At 25.2% G+C, this 20,752-nt stretch overlaps 3 long non-coding RNA genes across 7 annotated transcripts in view; 1 reads left to right on the top strand and 2 right to left on the bottom strand.

Moving 5' to 3' along the window:
• LOC147806653 (uncharacterized) overlaps positions 1-1,638 on the bottom strand; it is a 36,272-nt gene extending 34,634 nt beyond the window's left edge. For 2 of the 3 annotated variants that reach the window (XR_015428458.1, XR_015428452.1), the window contains exon 1: positions 1,499-1,638. This is a non-coding gene — a long non-coding RNA (uncharacterized LOC147806653). Of the gene's footprint in view, positions 1-43; positions 145-1,498 lie in introns of all 3 variants that reach the window. The other variant, XR_015428451.1, reaches the window with a different exon arrangement.
• Positions 1,639-1,830: 192 nt separating this feature from the next.
• The window catches only part of LOC147806651 (uncharacterized), a 30,239-nt gene continuing 11,317 nt past the window's right edge, over positions 1,831-20,752 (top strand). For 2 of the 3 annotated variants that reach the window (XR_015428463.1, XR_015428460.1), the window contains exons 1-4: positions 1,831-2,315; positions 5,253-5,368; positions 11,091-11,196; positions 17,241-17,345. This is a non-coding gene — a long non-coding RNA (uncharacterized LOC147806651). The remainder of the gene's footprint in view (positions 2,316-5,252; positions 5,369-11,090; positions 11,197-17,240; positions 17,346-20,752) is intronic. The other variant, XR_015428462.1, reaches the window with a different exon arrangement.
• LOC147806652 (uncharacterized) lies at positions 12,105-19,093 on the bottom strand. The gene is made up of 3 exons (XR_015428464.1): positions 18,955-19,093; positions 12,432-12,515; positions 12,105-12,275 (listed from the first exon to the last, which is right to left on the bottom strand). It is a non-coding gene; the product is annotated as an uncharacterized LOC147806652 (long non-coding RNA).

The following is a 20,752-nucleotide window of genomic DNA, read 5'->3' as shown; positions in this document are numbered from 1 at the left end:
AAATATACAGCAATATATTAATTTCATTTTTCTTTCTTCTTACCTTTTTTGTTTGAAAGAATGAATTAAAAGTTTTACTGAGATCACAAGTTTTTTAAAAAGGCTACTGCTATGCAGAAGATAATTCCCTGCATTAAATTCAAGCTAGAATAAATAAATAAAGTCAGTAACTTAAGTTTTTCTACTTTTTCAAAACCGAAAATTATTCTATAAAAAGATTGATTCAACATTTCTTTCACTTAACATGAAAATAAATCTTTGAAATTAATTTGAAATAAATTTTAAAATTAAGTTTAACATGGTTAAAAAATATTGAAAAACAAATTTATTATTTTGTGTTTATAACACATCATTTTAATAAGTAATATCTGAAATCCATAATTCATTTTAACACCTTTTTTATTGAACTTAAAATTCTTAATTATTCAGAACTAGAAAATCTTGCCAACTATTAACAAATGTTTCAATGGACACCATTGAAATTTAAAAATATTATAAAAATATGTTATATTAAGCTCACATTTTCATTCATTTGAAAGAAAATTATAATTTTATTTATTAAGGGATTTGTTTTTAATAATTGTATAATAACATTAACCATAATATTCAGAAGTTTTATTTTTGTTATTGAAAAATATTTATAAATTGTACTGGATCTTCAATTGGTAAATTTAAAATAAATTAACTAATTTAAATCAAATTAAGCCTTTCAAATAATGATTCTTTTATCATTTATTTTTTATTTTAAAATCTATTTTGACAGTGGATTTTTAAAAATAAAGAAGTCAAGTTAAACATGAGAAACACAAAACAAATTGCATACCTAATATTTTAACAATTTTATGTACATTAAATATTTTTAAATACAAAACTCAGGAAAGAAAAAATGATTTTACCATTATTTGTGTTTAGGATTTGCTTGATAAAATAACAGAGTAAAATAAAGCCAGGGGTCTGTCCATGCCAAATTTACTACCATTTAGCGGTATCTTCACAAATTCAATTTTAGGAGAAACGGTAGTCTTATAAAATACTTTTTCTTAAAATTTATTTTTTATCCCGTAAGAAACTATAAACCATATTTTTACCACATTTTTGTGTTGATTTTTTTAAATAATTCTTTATTTTCACAAATTATGTCAAAATTTTCACAAAATAGGTACCTCACAGAAAAACCTAGTTAGACCCCTGAAAGCTGTAACCATAGTTTCAAGTACTATTGATATTAAAATAAATTTGATATTTCAATATAATTCTTAGATATTTTACATTACTCCATTTGGATCAAAAATTACTAAACATAAAATTAACTACAAGATTTCATTTTTCACAAGAATAAAGCTCAAACATTTTATAATATACTCCAGATCAAGAATAGACAGGAGTTCAAGATTTGCTCTGTTATAAATCAACTTATAACATTGACATACAAAGAGAAATGAATAGTTATAATTTCAGAGAAAAGGAAGCAGACGAGTTGTACAATACTTAGTCTTACAACATTTGTCGGCAAGAATTCTTCGACCCATGTTCAAAATGATCTTTTCCGCACTGAAACAAATCTTCGTGTTTCGAATCAAAGTAGTTTTAAGATTTCGCTTTTGCCATTAAAGCTGTCTTTACTGGTGTTTGTTTCACTTATTTTTTGCATGCTTGTGTGCTCAATAACATAAACAATTTCGAACTTGCTTACGCTTAACAGTTTTTTAGCTTTATGCTGCAAAATTATGAGCTTATGGCTTTTTAACACATAGCAGAGATTTTAACTGTAACACTATGTAAGCTATACATTAATGTTATATTTTTTTTTACCACAACCAGTAGGGGTGCAGACCCATCAATCCATCATAATCAATTCTCTGCAGGAAGTTTGAAAGTTGGTAGAGCTAAGCTAGAAACTTTTTCAAACTAAAAACTTTTTATTCATTTATGTATTTCTCTAGCAATGGGACATCCTAATATTTTAAGATATCAATTTTGTTGTAAAATAGGCGCTGTTCGCGCAATCCGCTTTAATTGTATGTTTTGTAAACTAATTAGCTCTTTGTTTTTGTTGCTAAACCCTTTTATTTACTTTTAGTTGATGGAAACTATTGTATGACCGGTGGATCTGATAAATCAATGAAATTATGGGGATATTAGATTCCTTGGCAATCGTCGATCTTGAAGACTTATATGGGGCATGGATATAAAGTCTTAGATGCTTAATCTTCAGCTAATAGCTCACATATAGCATCCGGTGGAATGGACAAAAAGCCTTTTTTATTGGGACGTTAGAACAGCTCAAATAATAAGAAAGTTTCGATGCCATGCAGGTATGTTATTTTTTTTTAGGGGGGGGGAGAGAAAATTTTTCTTAATGTTGATTTCATATGTAATTATTGGGGATCTTAATTGTTTTAATGAATGGCATTTTTTTCGCATTACATTAGGTAATATTTCCTTATCACTACCTGTTCGAGACAGCTACTTTTTGAGGGTAATTCGGGATCATCCCATCTACCTGTCATCACTGCAGAAAATGCACAAATCCCTTAATGAAAAAAGCAATTTCCAAAATAAACATTCCATTAAATTTATCAAATAATAATAAAAAAAAATTTATGTGTAAAAATATGTAATAAAAACAATCAAAACAAAGTAAAAATTTATGTTTTTTTATAATTACGCATTGAATTATTCTTGATTTTAACCATGCTTATTAGTTTTCTATGTACATTCCCATTAACACCACATCATGTCCATTCATGCACAATTTTTTAGGATAAATGATTCCTTACTCTTGAAAATATGCCACTGCCCTCTCTTGGGTGCTACACAAATCTCAAATTCCAATCATTGTGCAGCAGAGTGGGGAAAAAAAACATTGCATTTCATCACGCTAAAGGAAATTAACTTGCGTAGTCTAGAATTACACAGTAATTATCATAAAATTTGCAGTTATTGGTGCTGAAGCTGCCTTTCGGCTATGCTGTCTGATTTGGGCAAAAATGGTCGATGGGAGAATCCCTAGTCAAACCTCCTAATTTTTTAAAAAAAAAATTAATAATATGTAGAGGTTTGCCTGAGGAAGCATTAAGTTTCTCCTCTTTTGTGCTTTTTTTTATTTTATAGTTTCCCACGTTTCATTGCCTGCAAGTTTTAAAGCTGTAGCCATTACTTTGGGAAGCACTAATATTTAAATCTATACTCAATTTTGAGTAGCAATAGCATTTCTAAACTTCTCTAACTAAAAATTTAATCATTAAAAAATAAAGTTGATTTATAAAATTAAATTCTGTCAAACTGGTTTTAAAACCACTGTGGGATTAAATCTGCCTAAAAATGTCTTCTCTCTAATGAAACTTAGAAGAGTTTTGAAGATTATTATTTTTTAATGTTAATTAGATGAAGGGAGGAAGGCCAAGGCGGGTGTAGTGTACTGGGAGGGTGTAGGAATCATCTCGCCCTCTCAATGTTGGTAATTACGATCATAGTTGACTATTTAAATCATAGTGTGCAAATTCTAAGTTATCAGTATCAATAGATACAAGTTTCAAACAATATTTTTTTTTTAAATTTTAAACCTTTTTATAGTGTTCCAATGTTAGTTAATTTAATGTTAGTTAATTAGCAGTGTTAGTTAATTTCCAATGTTCTTTACATATTAAACAGGTGTTTCCACTGAAAGCTATTTCAAAACACCTTAACAATGATTGAATAAATTTCTTTAAAAAATTTGAAGCTAAGCTACAAATTACACATGTAAAAATAAATTCTTCTTAATTATTTTTTAACTTTAAAAAGAAAGTGAGTCTTATGAATGCTGAATATTTATAATATATTATAAAAATGAAAATAAAAATGCTTCACTAACAACAAATATTAATATTAATTGATATAAAATCTGAATTCAGCATTTGTGAGTTCAAACCACTAATTATAGACTAAATTTGACCTACTATTAATGACAATTAAATACATAAAGTTGACCATTATTATTATGAGATTATTATTAAAAACTATTATTATTATTAAAACTATAATATAGCTTCAAATCAGGTGTAACTTGTCTAAAGGAATTAAACATAAGTGAGTAACAACAACAAAAAAGTATATTGCATATTTTATTTATCTATTTTAACAGTTCTCTCTTAATTTTCCAATTTTGTCTAGTTTATAGTTTAATTTGTTTCACTTGTACATGGCACTTGTTTGTTGCCATTACAGTGAATTTCAGTGGTCTTATGACCATGCACAAGTGTCAGTGTTGTAGTACTAAAAATTTTTTTCACCGGAACACAGCTCATTCGGAAGTGAATAGGTATAGGAATAAAGAGAAATTTAAACATTGTTAGCATGCTTCATTTTCTATCTAAAATGGAGGATATAACTCGAGATAAAATTATTTAAAAACAAAAAATAATTTTTTTTTGATGTTTTTTTGCAAAAAAGTAAAAAATAAATATTTTATGTAACATATAAGAATCAAGTTGCAGTTCCAGTAAATTTGTAGGATATTATATTTATTTCATATCCTGAAATGTGTTGTAAGTATTTCTTATAAAATGTTTAAAAGGAAGCAGATAAAAAGTCAGCGCTTTTCAAATAACATGAAATAAGCCATCAACTTTTCATCTGCTTATTGAAAATACCTAACGATTTTTAGGAAAGGAGGCAAAAATTGTTCTTTGCTGCAATTCTGGAGTTAGATGTACACACGCAAAATCTTCATTTTATTATTATACATAAATGTATTTTTGTTCGTCAAAAAAACAATAATCTGAAAGTTACATTTTACTGTCTGATTTCTACTTAAACTTTTAAATTATTTCATTTAAATTATTTCCCCCATTTTCTATAAATGAATTAAATACAATTAGGTAATGTTTTTGTTTTATAAATTTTTAGCAAAATGTGTTCTTTAAATGATCTTAAATGTAATAATGTAGCTTATATTTTATTTTAAATTATTAAAGTAAAGTTAATTAAATCCTTAGAAAACAGTGTAAAGAAAGTATATTTTCAATTTGTTATTTTTAAGGTAAAATCTTAGGCAGAAAAACACTTTTGTAATTCTTATAGTTTGTAATTTCAGGAAACATTCCTTAAAAAAGAGAGAGAGAAAGATTATAATGCCTGGAAAAACAAACCTTACTGTTTATTTATTAGTTAGGCTAATATTAGCATTTTGAAAGTTCTCTTAGTATGTATGTGAATTTGATCTAATTGACAGTTATTTATACTTTTTATCGCTTACTATAATTCATCAGTTTAGGTCATGACGATGCTATAAAATTCAACGAAGAATCTAGTTTTACTATCTGCTTCAGTTTATAATACTGCTTGTGCTTGGGATTGCCTTAGCAAGTCTCGCGAGCCTGTTCAGGTGATTTATCTTATTTTTATTGTTGGTTTCTAAATGGACAAATTAATAAAATAATGAATTTAAATGCTATTTATCTTCCTTTCAGTTTCCTTTCCTTTATTCTATTTTTAAAATTTTGTTGAATCAATGAAATTAATTTAATTAGAAACAAAGAATCGCAAGCAATTTGTTACTTTGTAACCGTTTAATTTTAAAATTCGCTCAAAAGAAATATTTTCTATATTTATATATGTACAGAGTATTTGAAAATGATCACCTTTAGTGTGTATTTTTTAAACCTTTTTCAAAAAAGTTTTAGTGGTTGCAAATTAAAATTTAAATGAGAATAAGCAAATGTATCTAAATGAACTGAATCACTACTGAGGAAGGTAGGACTTGAAAGACCAGAACTTATGTGAAGCCACCACTAGGAAAGTACTTTGAAATTTAAAGTTGACAGAAATTTCTAACAGAAATTTTATTTTCAAGCATATTTTCTTTGTATGTTAATTTAAATGAATTATATGGGCATGATTAAAGCAAAGCAACAAAAAAAAAAAAAAAACATTTGAATAAATAAAGCACAAATATGATAAGACATTTTAATTTTTGCTTGATCCACATTGTATTTTGCTTTAGTCTAGTATTACCCTCTCCTTTTTTGGCTATTTGTGTATAGTTTTACTCATAAGGAATCATTTCAAAATAAGATGCAAGGTTACTTGAAATTTTTTAAATTTATTCCTAATAAGAATCATTTTTATTAAAAATTCTTTTGTGGCCATATTATGAATACTACAGAGTGTGTAGAGTTTTTATAAAATGATTCATATTTTTTAAAAGAATTTAAAGGTTTTTTTTTTCCAATGAGGGTTTATAAAAAGTGCTTAATTGTCCTTCTTTCAAATAAAGATTTTTCATTGCTGTGTCAATCGTCGTCTTACATTGCAAAAAGAAGCTTAACTTAGCAGTAACTTGTTATTTTATCATGATTATGTAAAGTCTTTGCATTTTGTTGATTATATAAATGAAAAACTTTTAACGATAGGAAGAAATAATTTTTATATCTGCACGTATCCTAATTATGATTTTTTTTATAAGTGATTAAAATTAAATGCTTAAAAGGTGCTTATTTTTTATTTACCTAGTACAGAGTGTTATGTATCTTAGTATTACATACCTAGTACAGAGTGCTACACACTCTGTACTAGGTATTCACCAAGCCTAAGTAAAATGTGTTTTATATAATCAATATAAATTGTATTATAAAAGATTCATTGATATGTATTTGTCCTTAGAAAAAAAATCTGCGTCTTATCTTAAAGTTTTAAGTGTTTCTTTTGAAGCACGTTAAAACGATATGAGTTGCTTTTTTTTAAACATTAATTTCTGTTATAAAGTCTCGCATGCATGATACAAAAGACATCTTTGTATTAGAATATGAAATATCTTATTCGTCTTCCTGTTGTAAGAATAATTACATTTTATTGTATCTATCTTTGAATTTTATAATGAAATGAGCAAAAATTTCATTGTTAAATAGGAAGGTTCAAAAGGACTATTAAGTCAAGATAATTTGAGTTGTAAGTTTTCAATTGAACTTTGAAATTGGAATGGTAAATGTTTAAATAATTAACACATGAATATTTCATGATTTTTTTATTTTTCCAGTGTAATATATATATTACATATATATTTTCATATATATATAAATATTTTTAAGTATGCATTAATTAATAGTAAGACATTTTCCCTTTGCTCTTTGTGGGAATCGTGCGACCTATTTAATAAACCAGTGACAATTACTAAGATATATATACTTATATAATTAAGATACCGTAACATATTACTTATAACTTCAAACACATTTAATTTTATAATAATTTTAATAAGACAAGTCTATTACACTTTCTTATAGTGTTATTGAAATCAGTAGTGAGATTGCTTGTTGATATCTGTCTAATTTTACTCTTGTTAAACGGTCTTCAAGCCAGTAAATCTTTGCTTGCAAATGTATGTAGATCCTAGCAAATTTTTTCATACATAGAAATTTTTTATCTTGTAAAATTTTTCAATTGTCAACTAGTGTCACTCCATTAAACAAATCTTTCACAGTGTGTTCTGACTTCGTATTAAGATGTTCGAACTAAAGTTTCTCAGGTACTATGTTTCCTAATCAAGGTGAATTCTTTTAATTGTTTTGTCATGCCTAAAAGAAACTTTTCATGGGCCGCTATTTACCCAAATATTTATACTACATCTCTGCTTTTAAGCATCATAAGAAACTGTTACAAGTTAAATTTCATTTATTCGTTTGACAAATGTATAAGAAAAATTACATTGCCTCTGTAAAAATTTGTAAAACTGAATCTGATAATACAAATAAAGGTTATGTTAATTTTGTATTGTATACGAATAAAGCTAAAATATTGTTAAAAGACCAAAAATTATGTCACTTATACACAAATTTAAGAAAGTTAATAAAAAGTCATGGTGGCTCAGAGGGTGGAGTGCTCATCTCACAATTAGGTAACCCAGTTGTAAACTTCAGCAGTGGCTGGATATTACAAATTCTGCACACAGCTCATTCAAACCTGTAGATGTAAATTACCTGGGTTTTTCTAACTCAAGGTAAATACCCAAAATTTATAAATAATTGGGTATTTATCAATTTTATTGCAAATTCAATGATTATCTGTTTCTTTAAAGTTTTACAAAATTATGTATATTTAAAGCATATTTAAGATTTACTTACATTTTCAAAAGTTAATTCATTATTTGTGAAGAAAAATTCATTCAATTTAACATGCTAATTAGTAAAATTGTACTGTTTTTAGTTTTCTTTATTTGAGAGAAGTTATGGTTTAATACTCATAAAATTCACATTTCTAATCTTAATTCTCAGAATTTGTGATTTTAAAAGTAAAATCTAAAGGAAAGTTTTGCCACAAATATGTTTTCGAAGTGCGAAAATATATTCAAGTGTTAAGTAATGTACTTTAATAAATTTATCATACAATACTTATCCTGAATATGAATAATGCATAATTTATTGATTGATCCATAATTAGTTATGAAGTGATGCTATCTTTCTAAATAATAATTATGTCTTATGTAGCTGTAAAATTTGTTGAGTTTTACATCATAATTGCTAATGAATTAACAAATGAGATAGAAAATCTTCTAAAAGTTTGCAAAAAAACAAACCCTGCTTTATTAAAATTGTATTTATTTAATATTTTTTAATTAAATACACATCATTTATTGCTTTCAATTAAAAAAAAATTCTTTTTCATAAATTAAATGCTATAGGCATCATTGGTCTGATTTGGACATAAAAAGTGAAAATATACCTAGCATAAGTTTACAAATAAATAATAATTAATTATTATAAATTTTATTGGCGTTAAATATCTTTTACTCCTGATTGGTATAAGTGTAGAGTAATACTTGATTTAGAATTTATAAAGTTTATCTTTCTTAATTTTATTATGTGAATAAACATTAGATGACTAAAATTTTATTTATTAAACTGTATTAAAAGCAGTTGATGTACATGTTCACTTTTTATTCTTAAATTAGTTTTTGTATTGACAAAACTTATCACTAAAAACTTATAAAATGTTTCATATTACTAATCGCACGATGTATTTTTAATACAAATCACAAGATATTTTAATTTAAAGAAATATTTAATCAAAATTTAATATTGTTAATTTAATTAAAGACATAGAACAACATTCAGGAGCTTTATTAATAATGAATATTTCTTATAGAATACAGTAAATAAGACTACATTTTGTTCCTTTGTATAAATTGTTTTGTATTTTAAGCTTGAAAAATAACTCATTAATATAAAAAAATTGCATACTTCAATATTTATTTTGATAAGGATTAAATTTTGAAATGTCACAAATATGTCTAATTTTTAAAAACAAAATTATTTTTAATCAAATAATGCAGATTCTGAAAATCCTAAACAACAGATACAGAAAAAACTAAACAAAAGATCAAAGGATTTTAAACTAATTACATTTATTTATTTATTTTTAAACCAGACAAATTTAGTTTAAATTAAATTGTTTTATGGATAAATTTCTCTTCAAATTTAGATATGAAATTTGTAGTTTTAGTTTTATAACCAATATTAAATTTACAAACTCAGTATAAATTAAAACCTTTTTAAAAACCTAGTTTCCAAAAACTTTAATTGTACTCTCTTTGTTCATTCAGGGTTTCTTCTATTTAATCCAACTCAGTACTCACATGAAATTTGTAGTTTTAGTTTTATAACCAATATTAAATTTACAAACTCAATATAAATTAAAACCTTTTTAAAAACCTAGTTTCCAAAAACTTTAATCGTACTCTCTTTGTTTATTCAGGATTTCTTCTATTTAATCCAGTTTAACCCATTGCATTGAAAAAAATTATGTGTTTCTTTAAAAAATTGCAAATGTGAACTTAAATGGTTTAATATGATATCCATTTTATTACATCACACATTGCTAACCTTTTTACATTAATTTTTTCTAACTAACCTTTGCTTAAATTGCTAACCTTTTTACATAAATTTATCATGTTCCTCTTTATTTACAGTTTTTTTGAAATATTTCTTTAGAAACCGATATGTATAGTTAAAAGTTTGTTTTTGAAAATAAAGATAAAATTAATATATTATTTTCAGGATTATAAGCAAAACAAATTCTGGTTATATGCTTTAAAAAGACCAAAAAGTGGTAAATATCCAGATATTTTTTGGGGTTATTTACCTGAGGCAATGGTAAATACCTGGATAATTATCTTTTTTTAAAATTAAAAAAAAAACTAACCACTGGATATTTACTCAACCCACATCTATACTTAAACCACTATTCTTATGCAAAATATCAGTATTAAATTCCCTTGCGGTGGGAGGTTATCTTGGATTTCTCTCCTTGTAACGCTAATGCAGGCTAGTTCCATCATCATCATAGTTGGTCAGACAGCTAAATGTAGGCCAATGCCTTTCTCTGAAGATTTCTCCATAACGATTTCCGATTTATCTTTGATCTTCGATTCTTTTAATTATTTCCAAGAAAATCAGACTCCTCCAAATCAGCCCCGCTTTCTTGATCCATTGAATCTAAAAAGTAATATCTTTCTAATTATATTGTCATCACACCTTCGAATCACGTGGGCCATCCAATCCATTCTATTTATTTCACATATTTAATAATATCAGACTGTTTATAAATCTCGTACAGTTTAAAGTTAAATCTCCTTCTCCAGTTATTGTTTTTATTTACACCAAGTGCGGGTTAGTTCCACCAAGATTTAAAGTTAAAACATCTATATAGGACTGTTTCTAATATAAAAAGGTAAAAAAGTGGTGTACAGTTTAAATTTAAAAATAATAAATGTTTTCATATTACTTTTCTAGAAATAACCAGCAACAATAACTGCCAGCTGCAACCAGCTTAGCTATTTTTTCTTTTCTTTCGGGAGCACTGCTATAATACAGCTACTTTAATTTTAAAGATTTTAATCCTTTTACTCTTAATCCTTTTCTGTCCAAAATATAATCAGCTTATAAAATTTAAGAAGTTTAACTTTAATATAATATGCCTTTTTTCTTTATCCATGTACTGATACTTACACATAATACTGAAATCTTTGTTTTAATTAATGTTTTCCAACAAAGAAATTTATTTTTTCATGTTTTATTTTATCATATTAATTTTTATTTATATTGAATCTGCAGTAGAATCATGGCTGTTGAGAGTGCAGATTAATGTTATTGCATTATGGGTGTTCTCACACGTGAGATTTTAGAGTTTGGTCTTATGGATGCAGATATGTTTGTTAAGGTAAGTTTTTTTGTGTTAAAAAATATTTTTAGTGGTAAAATTTTTCAATTTTCTATATGTTGGTGAAAATAATGTTTAAATTATATACATTTAGTTTTATATTTGTTTAAACACAAATTTCAAACTTATAAAAGCATGTGGTTTATCTATATCAATAATGAAAAAAGACTTTCTTCCAAGAGTAATTTAAAATTTTTTTTTATGAATCTTGGTCTAAATTAATTTATTCTTTGATATATAGCAGACAAATCAAATCTTAATCTTGTTAAGTACTAATTAAATTCGTAATTTTGGCATATAAGTAATAATCGAAGTAAATTGTTGAGATAGAAAGAATTTTTTATCTTGTTAAGTACTTATAGATATAGTTATAACTTATTTGAAAAGAAATACTATAATAAAAAAAAGTTTGATTACAAGAACTTGGTTCATCCACTTCAATTAGTCTAAATATTAATGGAAATTTTTTATTGATATACAAAAGACTGCTCAGTTTGACATTTGTTTTTTCAAAAAGTATTTAGCTTTATATATATATGCCCGAAGAAAGAATACGTTTATTTTCAAAAGAAAAAAATAGAACTTGGAGTCTTAAAATCAGTTATGTGTCTGTAATTATGTAATTATCAGTAATTTATTCAAGATACTTTTTGTTTTAACAATCCTATGAAATTTGTATAATTAATTGTTAAAAATATATGAAATATTTATAATAAATTATTAAAATTAAATTAAATAATTTTTTTTTATATTATTTTTATTATTTTTCTCTCCTTTTTTGCAATAATTTTTTTCTTTTTACTGACAACAGATGTTAGGTTTAGATGCAATGCTCTGTTTAAAAGAAATTTTAATAACTCCTACTATTATGTATCAAAATCACATTGAAAGAAATAACTAAATTAATACATCACTTTTTATTACATAAATTTTAAAAAAATACAATTCACTTTAACTAAATTGCTTCATTGCAACATAATAAACATAACTGAAAATAAAATACATTTAATCATCAAATAGTTTTGTATTTTCCTTTGTAAATATGAATGGTTTTCTGCATTAAAATACAGGATCAGCAACTAGAAAAACATAATGTGCAGTTAAAAAATTAAAGTAATTGCTAAACAATGTTATATTAAATAATTTAAGAAAAAACTTTCCAGAAAAATATAATGAAGTGATCATAGGTTACTAATGCATCATAAATAAAAAACTTAGTAGAATAAAGAAGTTACCTTGGGCCCTAGGTTGTCAACCCAATTTATGCAATTAAAAACATCACTTGGAGCTCAGAAAAGTCTCCAAATAGTCTCCTTTTCCTGAAAATAGTTGCTTTTTTTAGCTTTTTCAGGTGAAAAAGTTGACTCAGATCAAAAATAGTTGCAAATAGTCGCATTTTAGTTGCCTGTGGCAACCCTATATGTATATTGAATAAAAAAAATTTCTGTGACCTCTTTAAATAAGTCATTTTATGAGAAAATAAGTTTAGTTAAGAGCTTCCTATTGTACCATATTTTGTAAAGTTAATTGTATATAAATTATCAAAAATGCCACTTGAAAACTAAATAGGACAAGTTTCTTCCCCAGTAGAAAAAACAATTAAATATTTTACCTTTGAAGAATTAGATCTCTCCCAACTATGCGAAAGAAATATAAGATACTCTTTAAAAAAGCATTGTCATCCAATATTAAAGCAGTTCATTTTATTATAAACATGTATTTGCAATTCAGTTTATTGTAATGCAAGTTAATAGTTATTTTACAAGTTATTTCTTACATTGTTTCAAAATAAATGAAACATAAACTAAGGAAATAAAAACCAGTTTTTTAAGAAACTGCTAAAATATCTATGAAATTTTCTTTGGGAGAAAAATAGGGATGACATAAATCTTATTAAAAAATAAAATCTTACAATAGGTAATAGATTTTAGTAATATAAATAATAAAATGAATAATATAAAAGTAGTATTTTTTTAAAAAAAAGTAAGATCAAAAGCATTTTGTATCAGGGTTTTTAACCCCTCCCCCCCCCAAAAAAAGTGGTTTTGTTTTAAAAAATTTTCAGGGTCTGTTTTCCACTTTGCCTAAATAAAACTTTTTAGGGGGGGGGGTATTGACTAAAGTCTTTCCTTTCTTTAAATCAATTATTTACTTATTTAATTTTAATTATATGACCTTTTCTACATAATCTTATTGTATGTATATAACATTAATACTGAGTAATGGAGAAAACAAACTCAGTAAATATTGTTTAAGTTGAATTTAATGTTAATCTCAGGTCTGTTGATTGTGGTATTTTAAGTAAAATTAGTTCTTATAGGATGAAGGGAATGCTATTAGAGTGAATCAATTGATATAAAAATCTTTGAAAAAACAGTACTTCGGCTGTATTAAGCTGTTCGACAAAGGGTGTACTGGTAATAACTTTATATTAACAAGAAAATATATCCAAATCTTAAAAAAAAATTAATGCCATGAACAATAAGAAACAGAGCTAACAAATATTAATGTAAAGAAACAAAGCTAACATAATATTTTATCCCTGCTCCTAGAAGAGGATGTATTAAAAAATTTTCATTAATACCATTGGGATAAAACAAAATTATAAAGTTAATTTTTTTAAAATTTCAATTAATTATTGAATTATAATTTTGAAAAAAAACGTATTCTTTCAAACTAAATTTGTTCTCTTGAAAATAAAAATTTTAAAGAAAGTTATATAATAAAATTTTCTATTATTCATATAAATACTTCCAGTTTGATTGTAACATAATTAAAAAAAAAAAAAATTCTTACGTACTTTATAATTGTGAGATTTATTGCTTATGGGAATTTGTACAGTTTCAAATAAACATTAATCAACAATTTTTAAATGTTTACATAGAAATGATTTGCCACAAAATCATCTATGTTAAATGGTGGCCTTTTTTTCAGAAGAAACTTATTTCTTACAGGACAGGAAGAAACTGGACAAAACGGAATAAAATAAAAACGACTAATACAATTGCTCAAGAATAGATATTATAACTGAAACAAATTAAATTTATAGTAACGGGAAGTTTATCATTAGGTTTGAGTATTCATAATTAACATTATTTAATCATAAAAATAAACTATTTGCAATTGAGAATTCAATATGGGTTTTTAATTGTATCTATTTCAGTATGTGATTTATTGATTTAGTAGTAATTATAAAATTCAGTTATTTTATTTTGATAGTTCTTTAATTATAAAATTAGAGTTTAATATATTCTTTAAAATGAAATAGTAATGATAAACTAGCTACCCTTAATTTCATTAGAAAGTCATAAAAACTTTCAGAATTTTTTCTGCTGTTTGTTTTTTACCTATGTATAAAATGATAGGTTATTAAAACCTCAAAAATTAATATTATTATTTAAACTAGATTGCAGTTATAAACTGTTTAGAAAAAAAAACTCTTTAAATATTTAATATTTCTGATTGGGAAAGAGTTTCTTCCAATTGGGATGAAAGAAATCTATTTGTTTAAAGGTGGTTTTTTTCATCACTGTGGACGAAATTTGCCGTACCTGATGTAAAATAAAGTGAACAAATTTAAGATTAAGTCAATGTCTCTAAAAAATGTTTAAAATAAAAGAGACATTCCATGTTCTTGTAGTTTTTAAAATTATTTAAGTAATGTAATTATTGAAAGAATTTAAGCTTCCCAAAGTTTATTTTTATCTACTTGTTAAACACACTACTTTTGCTACAGTAGAAAGTATCAATGGGGATTAGGTGTTTTCCATCACCAGCGTAAATAAATCGGTATTGTACTTATCCAGTATGCTTATATTCCTTATTGTAATTTTCAAATTACATTTTTAATATTATTTTTTAATCTAATCTAAAGTATATTTTTTTCTTATTTATATAATGCAGCAATATGTCAATAAGAATATTGTTAAATTTAAAGCTCTATTATGTTAAATTAAGTAGTAATAAAATAGTTATTTTATTCTTCAAACTGTTTGTACTAAAACATACTTTACAATCTTTTGTAAATTGATTGTAAAGATACGTACTTATTTTAGTTTATATTTTTGGAGTCTGTTTTTCTTCATTTGTCTTTATCATTATGTGAGTTTTTAATATTAAATTAAAAAATATATTTAAATTATTTTAATAATTTTAATTTAAAATAAATTATTTTAAATTGAAACTGAAGATTTACATAAATAAAAATGGGGAAATTATAAACCCATATGGTTTTTTGATCGCAATTGTGCAGTTATTTTTATGGATTTCAACGCGACTTCTCAAATTCCTATTTTCAGGGTATCTGTGCACCTGGAGAATCGTAAGAAATCATGGAAAACCATAAATTTCTGTATTAAACAAAATTTGTCATGATTTTAACTATTTTTGTTTTTAAAAAAAACATGGATTGCTGAAAAATCTAATTTTTAAAATGGAATTTAGCCCCCCCCCCAAATATCATTGTGTTCTGAACATCTGAATTTGTTATAAAATCCCCACTCACAGTCATATTTTATTAAAATATAAAAAGTTTTTATCATGTTCTTTAAAAATTATGGTGTTCTTTCAAAAAATGAAAGAAAGAGCATCACTTCTAGAGCATCATTATCTTTTAAACTTCTGTGATTTCAGAATTTTTGTTATTGTTTATTATTTTTATTTTATCAATATCAAATTCTAACTGAAGCAAGCCAGTCATTGACGAATTTTTTATAGGAAATGAGTACACAAAAAAACTAGGAGTTTCTTTCCTTTCTGATGAACACGAAAAGTATCTTTAAAATATAATTCTGCAGAGAAAAAGAAAAAAATTATTATTTGCTTCTGTATTTTTTTTAGCTATTTTATTTCAACTCTTTCTTTACTCTGTTTTTTAAATTTAAAATCTATTAATATGAAGATGCAGAGTATAGCAATTTTGATTATACCTATCATTTCAATTAATGGTATAATGCTTTTTTAAATTTATTGTTGTGTTTTTGTTGGAGAAAATAGTAACCTCGTTTAGTCATGAAAAATCCGTGGAATTAGTCATGAAAAGTTATGAATTTGAAAATCTGAAATCTAGCAGATACACTGTATTTTTTTAACACGATGTAATAAAATTCAGAATTACAAGTTTGAGGAATACGCGTTAGTGTAAAGAGAAGGATAAATAGGATTTTTCTCCTAGTGATTGTTAAAAACACATATAAGAATCGCAACAAAAAAAAATTTAAATAAATTAATTACTTTTAATGCAATTGAAAAACATTTTTTTACATAATTTTTTACTAAAAATGAGATTGATCATAATTGAAAAGCTAAAAGTATAATCACTCAAAATTTATTGATCGCCATGGTCAACCAGAAACCATAATTCCTAAAACCTACTATAATAACATATGTATGCCTGGTTTAATAAAAATCATAGGTCGTATGAAAATTTTTTTTCTTGAAATTGCTGCATAATGCTTCATTGAAAAAGCTTCATAAGAACATTATTTAAAAAATAATTGAAATAATGACTAGTCAATCGATATTTACTCAATCAGTAGGCTGTTTCAGTACTGATAAAGTGATGGCTTACTTTATTTCACTCTGTACAAAAAAAATGGGTATTCAGCTAGTTAATGATGAATAGTTTCAGAACTTCTTTTTTTTTTATCTATGGATATTTTTACAGTTTTTTCAAAGTGTGAATACACATGAGTTAGAATGAACTAATTACAATATTCATTGTATTCGAGAAAGGCATAGAAAATCTATTACTTTAAATGTTGTATAATTTTCTAGTTAGATGTAAAGCAAATAGTCATTAAGTGTGTATTTTTTGTTTTTTTCTCCCTTGTATTAACATTTTTATTGATTTTGTGACTGTGAAAATTGTTTTATTATTTTTAATAATACCTAATAAATGTACATACAATGTATGTAAAAAAGAAATTTTAAGGACAACATATGTTTTACTCAGGCCATTAAATATTATGATCTTTTGTGTTAAGGTGATTATTTACATTAAATAATTTTAACATGATCTAAAAGTGTGTTGTCATATATTTTAGGTTCAGTCAACTGTGTTAACTTCACAAAAGATAGTCTTGTGTTTTTGCTAGCAGTTTTGACAATACTTCGCGACTTACAGATAAAGACGGTGAAGTGCATTCTGAGTAATTATCATTATTTATTTTAACTCATTATTCATTATTATTTACGTTTCACTTCTTATCAAGTTTTGACAATTTTACCATTGATAGAACCGACACATCAAAAAACTGTTTTAAACTTAATTAACTGTATATCCTTATTAATATAAGTTTGTTATTTTCACCTAAAATTAGCTCATTGAAGTAATATTCAGTTACCACTTTTCTTGTGCAGATTAAACTTACGTTGAAAAGTAAATTTCTCTGGAAAAAACATATCCTTTTCATACGTAAATGTACTTTATATATGAACACTATATGCTAACAAAAGATCTGCTTGCTGAAAGCTCTGTAATTGTTAAGTTACTTTTAATAAGACATTTTAATTATTGAAAAATACCTTAAACGTTCTAACAATTATTTATGTCATCATTCCTTTACATAGAATAAAATAGGGTGATTTGAAACTCTTAAGTTTAAAAGTTAAATTACTAATTACAAAATATAAAAAATTTATGCTTTTATCAGCTTTTTTTTTCTGATTTTGTCAATTCTGTTTTTAAACTGATCCAATGTTATAATTTGGATTTATTCCACTTTTATTAATATTGTGCAGTTGATAAAACAAAATGCTGCAAATTATAAAAATGAAATAGAACATTTTGATTTCAATAATATGAAATTTAAAATAATAATAACTCAACGTAAAGATTTCAAAAATTCTTTAGAAGAGTAGAATTTTCTTATAAAATAATAAAAAGAAAGTGAAGATAAGCTGAAATTTTGTTTATGCTACACTTTCTACATTGACATAATTATTCATAATATATTTAGTTATATTATTATATGTATTAGCATATGTTTATTCATTGGTGTATAACTATAGTTTAATAAATATTATAAATGTATTACTAAAACTTACATTGTAACTATCATCATTAGTTTTTAGCAATTTTAACAGTTGCTAATTTTAACAGTTTATGATACTGAATATGTTAAAGACCAAACCCTCCTAGCTCTTTTAAGTGAAAAATCAAGAATACTTATCTGTTTTTAGCAATCATTTTAACCTTTATTAACTATAGTCAATTAAAGGAATGCATTAACATTTTTTATTTGGTTTTTATTACTATGTAATAAAAAAAAGAAATGAAAATATATTATCAAAACAAATGAAATATTTGTGGAATATACAGCTTTCATAATACCTGAAGCAATTTTAAAGCTGTTACACTTACATCATTATACTACTGTTAAGCCTTAACTTGCCAGATCCCTTGGCCAATATACTGGCTTTTGCAGGAGTGCTTTTATCATAATAAGAATGTTTATTGAAGGAAAAATAACAATTATAATAGCAGAATTTTTATCATGAATACAAATAAGTAAACTTGCAGTAAAGAATTAACAAGATTTTATATATGCTATAGTCTGTATACATCTTGTAAATTTTTCTTTCTTTCTATTTTTGAGCTTAGCAAAAAATTTTAATAAACTTAATTAATTGTCACCTTATATTTCAGTAAAAAAAATTAGTAATGTTTTTTTTTTTTTTTTTTGCACTAACTCTATAGTAAAACTGTACACTAATTTTCAACTTATATTTTTGTAAAAATTGAGAAACTGCACATACCTATTTTTTTTTCCTCCCTTCCACATTTAAATTGATTTCTGACACAATAGCAAAACACTTCAGTGCACTAATTGTCAACTTGTATTTCTGCAAAGAGTAAAGAACCATATTTTCTAATTGTTTCTTTTAAAGACATTCTCTCAAAAGGGACAATTTGTTGTTAAAAAATGTCACTTCATGTGCTGTTCTACAAAGTTCTTCATTTTAGTTACAAATTCACCATATTCCTTAAAATTTAAAACCCAGCTACAGCAAAATTAAAATAATTTTATCCTAAATCCTTATATTTAAGTAGAGTAGCTAGAGTAACAACATTTTCTGTGCCTCATTGATTGAGAGCTAACGTTTACTAAAAAGAAACTAAACAAATATTTACCTCATAGTCATTAACATAAATTTACTCATTAACTTCATCAAGTGGAATATCAAAAAATGTGATAGCTATACTTGGCACTTCATTAAAAGATCTGAGCTAGTTGATAAATAATTTGTGCAACTTTGGCATAGTTGTGTCTCTTGGTTGGGGAGAGGGCGGCTAAAAAAATTAAACATAATGTATTAAATACTGCAGCCATTTCAACAACGAAACTCCTTCAACGGATACTATCTTTCAAATCTTAATTTCTGTCTTTCAGTCTAATATTGTCTTTCGAATCTTAATCTTAAAGGACTACTCTCATTATTTTAAAATACAATTGAGTATAATATTATTAAAAATGTATTCATTTTTAGAACAAAAATGTATAATTACCTCTGGAGAGACTTTTAGGTCATTTAAAAAAGTGAAACACGGTTTTGTATCTTATTCTTGAAATTTTCATGTATCATTTTGATAGTAACAGAAGATTTATGCTTAGTCCATGCAATGAAGGCACACATAAGTTTTATGGTCCCAGGAAACAATCTTGCAATGTTATATTGATTTTTGTCTGCACTTTTTAATTAAGATACTGCTGGCAAGATTGCTTTCTATAATTTTTTCTCAATTTGCAGGCTGCCCCCCCACTATAAAAGGTTGTGTTGGTGTCAAAAGATGCCACTAAGCTTTTTCAGGTTTTTATCAGTAACTTAATTGGCGTTTTGATTTTTATTCTTCATTATAGTCTTAGAGAAAGTCTTGCTGCATTGATGAACATCATTAATTTAATATATTTGTGTTAATTTAACTCAATTTTAAAAAAATAATAATTTTAAACTGTTCATAACAAGGCTTACTCACTGAGAAAATAATATTAAAAATATGTATTTATAAATAATCTTCCAATTTCGTTGAATAGTAATTCTAAAAATGTTATTTATTGTATCTTGTTTTAACAACAGTTTCAATTATAATATCAATTAGTATCTAAAAATTTTGTGAAAATACCTTCATCAGGGTTGCTACAGCATCTGGAAAAACCGGAAGAATACAGGGAATTAAAAAAGTCATAAAAAACTGGAAAACTGCAGAGAATTTCCAAAATTTTTTAAATCACTATAAAAGATAAATCAGCTGTCCAACTACGGAAGCTCCTCAATCTATGTCTGTTTTATTTCCTCAATATATTTCTATTTTTTCTCTTCTCAGTCAAAAGTTATATTTACTTTAATTTTTATGGTGATTTTACATTATTGCACTTCCTGCTTTTTTTAGTTCTAGTTCGATGGAAAACCTAAAATTAGGGTTCCACTCTGTGTGTGCATGAATATAAAAGTCATAATTCATATCTAACCTGTGCACATTTTTATTATGTGTTGAATATATCAACCAATATTTTAATTTACAGTCATTTATCTATATCTCTTTCTATTATGCTGT

This window comes from Parasteatoda tepidariorum, chromosome 8 (assembly GCF_982258835.1).
Source record: "Parasteatoda tepidariorum strain Cologne lab strain chromosome 8, Ptep-v5.0, whole genome shotgun sequence".
Taxonomy (NCBI): Eukaryota; Metazoa; Arthropoda; class Arachnida; order Araneae; family Theridiidae; genus Parasteatoda; species Parasteatoda tepidariorum.
Note: the sequence above shows the minus strand (reverse complement) of the source record. Positions and strands in the feature narration are given on the sequence as shown.